The sequence below is a fragment of the Nicotiana tabacum genome, chromosome 17 (assembly GCF_000715075.1).
Source record: "Nicotiana tabacum cultivar K326 chromosome 17, ASM71507v2, whole genome shotgun sequence".
NCBI classification, from domain to species: Eukaryota; Viridiplantae; Streptophyta; class Magnoliopsida; order Solanales; family Solanaceae; genus Nicotiana; species Nicotiana tabacum.
The window spans coordinates 28414476-28422951 of record NC_134096.1 but is presented as its reverse complement, the minus strand read 5'-3'; the positions used below and the strand labels follow the sequence as shown (position 1 = coordinate 28422951).

General features: G+C 37.6%; 1 non-coding gene across 1 annotated transcript; it reads left to right on the top strand.

Moving 5' to 3' along the window:
* The first annotated feature begins 3319 nt into the window (after positions 1-3319).
* LOC142172341 (small nucleolar RNA R71) lies at positions 3320-3426 on the top strand. Its single transcript, XR_012701702.1, has one exon. It is a non-coding gene; the product is annotated as a small nucleolar RNA R71 (small nucleolar RNA).
* Positions 3427-8476: the final 5050 nt, after the last annotated feature.

Genomic DNA, 8476 nt, shown 5'->3' with positions numbered 1-8476 from the left:
TGTAGCGAGTAAGTACCTATTAACTTAGAATTCTTCTAGCTAAAGTTTAGATGATTTATTATAATATATGTGCATAAATTTTCAGATTTTTTGTGTTATTCTTATATGCCATTTTCATGTTGAAAATTCATGAAGGAGCAAGAATCTTTAGATATACTTTTGAATATTTATTTCATTCTTATGCCATGCTTTATATTTAAGGATGCCAGTATGAGTATGTATAGGATGTTTCAGAAAAGATTTAGACTTGAAAAGTCACAAGAAGAAGTTTTAGAAAGAAAAGATTTTTGGGAGTATCCTCTATTCTGAGAAGGGGTCATCGTCCAAGCCGGGGCTCCTGATCAAGGCGTTGACTTCCTGAAACTACTTGTGCCTAAGTAGGGAGCACAAGATCCGAGGGTCTCGTTGCTGAGAAATTGCCAAGCTAAGGTATGGTACATGAGCGCTGAGAACCATGAAACGAGTGGCACCTCGTGGATTGGGCCTATTCGATCAGGTTGGGATCGAACCCGTGCTGATCACACGGTGACTGAGAGAGAATTAAGTCAGGATAGTTGGAACTCCCGATTTATAAAGTGAAGTATTTTTTTTTAAGAAAGTAAAAGAAAAGAATTTCTTTTAGAATATTCATAAACTGGTATGTTGCAATTATTTTAGAATTGTTCTTAGAAGCTTTATGTTTCCACGCTTTTAGAATCTTTGCTCCTAATGTATATTTTATTAAAGTTTCATCCTCTGTCGTTGAGACTCACTGAGTACAATGGATGGTACTGACATTCTCTTTTGGGAACCTACGTTGGTCTGCGGTGCAACGTAGGAACCAGTTTTGCAGGCGAGCAGGCTACGGGTTAGGACTTCCCTCTCTTCCAGTGTTATTGGTGAGCTCCGCTTTCGTTCGTGGAGTATTCCTTTGAGTCATATTTATGTAGTTATATTTCTTTGTTTTCTTGGAAAACTAGCCAGGCAAACTCATGTCCTGAGCAGTGCGTTAGTTTATCAGTAGAGACTTCATAGACTCAGTCGGTGGGTTAAGATTCAGATGTTTTTGATAATAACTTAGCAGTATTTCAGTAGTTACTACAAATAAAGTTTTGGAGTTGGTTTATTTTAGATATTCAAATTAATTAAAATTATTTGGTTAAAGTATTTCCTTTGTTGCATATAAAGTTTGAGGTTATAATAGTTTTGATAAGCACAGATGGTTCGCTCGGTTAAGTTTAGCGACCGGGTGCCGGTCACGGTCTTTTCAGAAAATGGGTTGTGACAAACATAATATCAGAGCCTCAGGTTTATTGAGTCCTATGTGTCTATGAAGTCGTGTTAGTAGAGTCTTGTTTATGGGTATGAAGTGCGCCATACTTAAAAAACAGGAGGCTACAAGCATTTAGGAAAAGTCTCATTTTTTTCATACTTTAGATCGTGTAGTAGAGCCTACCTCTAAGAATTTATTTAATGTATTCGTTTCTCCAAAACTCGCAGAAATAGCTCGTACTCGCAATTCTGACACCGACACTCAGGATGCTGCTCAAGAAACTATTGCTACTATTGTGGCTCGAGGTAGAACTAAGAAGGCTTAAACTCAGAAAAGGAAGAGTAAATCCACAAAGGGGATTCAACTACCCCGAGTTGAACATGAAGAAGGGGTACACCCCACACTTATCTTTCTCAATAATTGTGGCCTTCTCTTTCACGCCCTTCACTTTCCACTCAAAACTTGCAGCTAGCTTCTCTTTTTTTACCCCCGTTTCTAAATTCATTTCGAAAGTTACATTCTCCTCACCCACTCTAAGCATGAGCATTCTCTCATGTATATCTAATATCACTCTACCTGTTGCTAAGAATGGTCTTCCTAGAATAAGGGGGACCTCCTTGTTCTCCTCCATCTTCACCACTATAAAATCTACAGGAAATACGAACTTATCTACCCGAACTAACACATCTTCCACTATCCCCTCGGGTATTAGAGTCGTTTGGTCTGCCAGTTGCAAGGATATTGGTGCTGACCATATCTCCGATCCCATTCTCCAGTTTCCTATAAATAGTAAAAGGCATTAGATTAATTGAGGCACCAGAATCACATAAAGACTTATCAAATTTTATAGTGCCTAAAGAGCAAGGTATTGTAAAACTCCTTGGATCTCCACACTTTTGTGGGAGTTTATTTTGCAATATTGCGCTGCAATGCTCTATGAGGTTGACCACTGAGGTCTCTTTTATCTATCTCGTCTTTTTCAGGATCTCCTTCAAGAACTTAGCATAAGATGGAATTTGTGAGAGCGCTTCTGTGAAAGGTAAACTTACATTAACATATTTCAGCATATCCAGAAATCTCTCAAACTGCTTGTCCAGCTTTTTTCTATATAGCTTTTGCGGAAAAGGTAGAGCATGCATATGCTCGCTCTCACTCGATTCCTCCCTTCTTGAAGTATCTTCCTTATTCTTTTTGTCAGCTCCTTTCTTTCCTTTCTTATTCTTATCAATATCATTCTTCAGCTGCTGCCCACTTTCTTTTTCAAGTTCCATATCTTTTTGGACTGGCTTGGGATCTTTCAACACTTTCCCACTTCCCAAGGTTACAACATTCACTGTTTCTTTGGGGTTTATTTCAGTATCAGCTAGCATAGTACCTTGGACTCTCTCAGATAATATTGTTGCAATATGCCCTACTTATCTCTTCAAGTTTCGAAAAGATGTGCTAAGTTCTTTGATGGCTTCTCCATGAGCGTCTAGCCTCTCATCTATCTTGATAATGAAGACCTTTATTAGATCTTCTAGACCAGGATGATTGGGCTGTTGTGGGTGACATTGCTGCCTCGGCTGATTCACAAAACCAGGAGCTCATTATCCCTAGAATCTAGGGTTATTTTGTTTCCATGCATTTGCGGTACTCCTAGGTGAACTCCATGAAAAACCGGGGTGCTTCTGACCCATTGCATTAAATTTGTATTTTCCCACAACATTCACTTCCTCAGTTGAAGTTTGACACTCATGAGTCGGGTGTCCTCTTCCACTTATATCACAAGCTGCATGAGCTTCACTTTGTATTGTAGCTAAGGTTAACTTTTTTATTTCTTTAGCCATGGCATCAAGTTGTACCTGCATAGATGTATTAGCATCAACTTGGTGAGCACCAATTTATCTTCTTCTTTCAGCACTCTCAGAGGACCACTGATTTGCTTCTTCAGACAACTCGTCAAGAATCGCAACTATCTCCTCTGGAGTCTTCTTCATCAACGTGCCTCCAATTGCATTGCTCAATGTTCTATGTGAGGCAGGTGTCAATCCATCCCAAAAGTCCTGGAGTTGCATCCAGAGTTCAATTCCACTATGTTGACACTTTCTACCAATCTCCTTGAACCTCTCCCATGCTTCAAAAATAGTTTTATTATCTTTCTGGCAGAAGTTATGGATTTCTCTTCTAAACTTGCCCGTATTGGCTAAGGAGAAATATTTATCAAGGAATTTTCTGGTCATCACCTCCCAAGTTCTAATTGATCCCGTGGGCAAGCTTCGAAGCCACTGCTTTGCATCATCTTTAAGAGAAAAGGGGAATGCCCTTAAGTACACATCATCTTGTGACAACCTATTGTATTGAAAGGTGTTCATAATCTCCTCGAAATCCATTAGATACGTGTTTGGATCTTCGTATGTCTTCCCTCTAAAGACACAACAATTCTGAAGAGTTTGAAGCAACCCTTGATTTAATTCAAAATAATTTGCTGCAATTGGCGGTGGTCTCACACTTGAAAATCCTTAGTTGTAGACCGGTGTAGCATAATCGCCAAGTGATCTACCAACCCCATGAGCTATATTTCCACAATGGTCTGCAGCCAAGGGTTGATTTTTAGCAATTATGTGACCCCTCTCTTCTTCGTAGATAATCTGAGCATTTCTGATAGCTGCTTTCTCAGCATCCCTTGCAGTTTTTCTCGTTGTTGGGTTGCCTCTCTTGCAGCCAAACCTACATTATCAATCTCCAACCATATTTTCCTTCGTTGAGGATTTCCCAACCTTCGCTAAGGTCTCGGAGATTTCTTTTCTTCCTCAGCTATCACAGTTGTGTTTCTATCTCTGGTTCGTATGATAGCACTTCCTTCCCAGAAGATCGAGTCATGCACCACTCTTACTTGTAACCTGCACACAATCAAAGAACACCAACCGTAAAAAAGGAAAAATAAAATAAAATATAAAGAATGATTCTTGAATTAAAAGTACAAACTATTTTAAATACTATTGACCACCAATCCTCGACAACATCGCCAAAATATGATGAGCGCAAAATACCACTTAAATTATGCTCGCTAATCAAATATAGTATAGTAAAATATCGTATCCACAGGGATTGTAATTAAATAGTATTATCGTAGTTTCTAGCTTGATTGCTATCCAAGATGATCAATAGTTGAGATTTATGTGATTAAAACTACAATTAACTAAGAATCTAGAGCTATTGACTAATGACACTCGAAGTAAGGAATAAGCAAAGAAAGATACCAAAGGGAGAAGATAGGGTTTTGATAGGATTAGTGCAAGATAATTGTCTGTGATTTAACTCTATTTAAGTCACTTCTAATGTTCAGATGAGTCTCTAAAATTCACTCAATTATTAGTTCACACGTTCAGCAAAAATTCCTTTCTCGATTAAGTCTCAACCTCACAAGATGAACCAATTTAAGCACTGTGAAGACATGCATGAATGCGTAGTGAATTGGTCTTTAGGAGAACCTCTCTCGATTATATTCCTAACTAGGTTTAATAAATGATTCAAGTAGCCTATTCCGATTACTTAAATGAATTAATGAACTCAACTAACAAAATAATGCAAAGATATCACAAGTTATGGCTCTCTCGATTACATGAACAAGTGAATATATATGCAACAATTAAGCCATACAAAAATTCTTCAATACATAAAACTAGAGTTATAATCCATAAACAATCATCAATACACCAAATCCATCAAACCCTATAGAGAACTACTCCATAGACATGAATTATTTCATTACAAATATTATTAAAGTATAGGAAAACATAAATACAATCCAAACTCGGGTCTTGAGTGAGGAATGAATGATAAAATCCTTGTGCTTTTGCTCCTCCAACTCCTCCTTAGCTTCCTTAGACTAAAGTACGTCAAAAAGGCCTAAAAATAAAGTTTTTCCATGTATTTATACCAAGTAGGGACAGGCCAAGACGAGATCTCCCTTTCCTAGCCGAAACAGGAAAACTTTCAAACTTATTGCTTTTCATGCGTCGCATTATGCTACGCATGGTGCATCATACTAGTGCTTTTGCTTGTCAGACAACAAAAACCCAGCCTCTGAACATTGTCAATTTCTGACATATATTTGCACTGTTGCATCGCACTAGTGCATTTCTTCAGTTGTTGCTTCGTCCTTGATTTTTGACGTTCAAAAGTGATCCTCGACCCCCGAACACGATCCCAGCTTAATACTCTGGACTCTTACTCAGACTTCAAAGCTCCAAAGAGATTGAATTAGTCCAAAAACATCTACATAACTTAGAATTACTCCTACAAGGCATAAAATACATCATAGGCGCTCGGCCATACTAGGCTCTGTATCTCGGCCATTCTGGGCTTGCTTATAGGCGCTCGACCATAGTAGGCTCGGTATATAACTTACCATCTGCTCAGAGGTTGCCCAATAGGGTCCTGCCCACCGATTATAGCTCGATGGTGGTGAAAATACTGTAATATTGTATATATATAGACCCTCTGCTATCTTACCCTCTACTCTCTTGACTGGAAGAAGACAATACATAACTTAATATAAAGTCACGATGAGGAAGAATACTGTAACATATGAGACTAGGATAATGTGCATAAATTCAGGAGTACGAACATCTCTTTATGTCTCGTTACATAATACATGTAGTTATAGGATCATGCCAAAATGAAGGAAAGAATTAGCCTTAATATACCTTAACCACGTTGAGTCCTTAATACCTTCCAAGCAACTCTTCAAACATCTCCACTTAATCTACCATAGCATAAGGAGATTAAACATTAGTGTTAAGTAAAGGCTAAGTCCGTAACTTAAGCTAGTAGCTCGTTTCTATAAATTCGGCAGCATCTCCCCTATAACAAGGGCCTCCTCCAATACCATATAACAATAACAACCGGGAAATCCAGCAACATATAAGTATCAATAACAACACACCATATAACAACAACAAGTCACAACTACTTCACGACGAGCAGCAAGCTCTGATTGCAATCTGTATGCCCCATATCACCCCTTATAGACTTCTTACTTTAACTTAACAGTATCATTAACATGATAATGAAGTCATTCATCAAGGATTCAATCCTTATACCATATATTTATAACAAAGAAAATAATCCACAACTCCAACTATCCTTAATTGCCAACTTTATTCACTAGTTCATGTCTAGTCCATCCATTTAACTTAATCAGCATCAAAATAACCTTAAGCATATGCAATAACACAATATACATACATCCTATAGTAGCTTCAAGTCAAAATCCAAGTTATATTTCGCTTACAACAGCCCTCAATGGAAATACAACACTATAGAAGTGACTTAAGTTAATTTTCACTTCCAATCTCAAGTTTCATATGTTTCTGTCATCAGTTAACTTGATAAACATATAGACATGCATAACAATAGAAACCATATCATAATCAAGTTGTTTTCTCTAATTTCCAGACATAAAAACATATATATATATATATATATATATATATATTTAGCCTTAAAACAACTCAACAAAAGAAAACAACATCTCTTCCCCTTTCAAGTGGTATCTTGTAATCTTTCACTCCAACACCACAACCAACATGTAATCAACCTTAAACACAATCAAAGGGATGTTAAACATACCTTATGCAGTAGATAAAATTCGAAACCTAAGCTTAAATTAGCTCACCGTCATCTTTATTCACGTCACAACACCATAGAGGGGTTATTCTTCACCTTTGGCTAACTTTGATGTTGGATTAGGGTGTATTTTTTTGGAATTTGTTTGGAGCCTTGGGGAACTATTTGGGAGAGTTTGAAGAGTGTGATGATGGAAGAAGGTAGAAAGATGAGCAAAGATCATACCAAAAACAAGATAAAAATAAGTGAAGGTCGGCCACCGACCAAGTAGTTCCCGAAGGGGCTGCCTGCGCAGTCTCGCAAAAATGCGAATATCTTTCTACTCCGATGTCGTATTGACAAATTGTTTAATGCCTTATAAACTAGACTCATAGATATTAAATTTAGTAGGTGGATCATTCAGTAATACCAAGTATAATGGAGAAAATCTCATATACATTTGACCTAATGTTCAGCACATTTATGAATGTAACTTGTGATGACCTTTGCAAACTTTTATTTTACTACTAGCTTGACTTCAGAACATAACACACGACTATGATATGACTAAAATAACGCATAACATAACCTCCTTATCGTGTTAATCATACTAGTATCACCCCATAAGTATATTTTATGACATTCCCAACTTGTCGACTTTCGACGAAACTTATCTTCTTCGATTTTTTTAGCTTCTAAAACTTCCAACCCTCTTGGTACTTGCATCTCATGATCTTAAATATTTTTAACCTCCAAGGTAACATAATTAACTTACTTTATTTACTTTCAAAGATAATCTCATTTCTAAGCTTACATCATTTGACTTACGACGTACTCTCACATACGAAAACATGGGGTGTAACAACCATAACCATGGAGAAGCAAACAACACAATGTACCACAGACCCGAAAAGACCATAACCAGGGTGCAATCAATCATTCAACAACCCAATAACCATCTTGCTCGAATTCTGCTACAAGGCCCAAATAGAACTGCATCATGTGTGCATATAACCAACAAATCACAACCCCTCGTAGCATAGAAGTGTAAAACATAAAACATATTAAAACACGAATAAACTCAACTCTAACCGAATGACACATCTTTCAGCAATAACGGTGCCGAGTCAACAAAGCCGACCCCGTGTAGAATACACATCCTCATTTGGCCTACCAATGGTCGCCCAAATCAACTCTGGTCATCCCCAAATGGATAAATGGCCTTCCAAAAGTCCACAATGACTTAACCATAGCACGTACTACCATCTAGCTAACTTTGGCCACATCTTCAGAGTCCGCAACCATGAAACAATCTGCTTCCAAGAACTCCCAATCTCCAAATCCATATAACACATAAAGCACCATAGCCGATCCAAACTCCACCACCCGAATGACTAACACATCACTCATACATGATCATCCCGATCATAAATAATTCTATAATTCTTCTATGCCATATACCAAAATTTGAACATGAACAGTCTATCAACCTGACGACTACCACAATACCAATAAAGCATCCGTAAATCAAAACACAGTGCGCCTTCTGAATGCACACTCTTCTAAGGTAATACCAAATAGTGCCAACATCTGAAATCGTTTGTGATGCATAAACTTATTACCTTCCTTTTG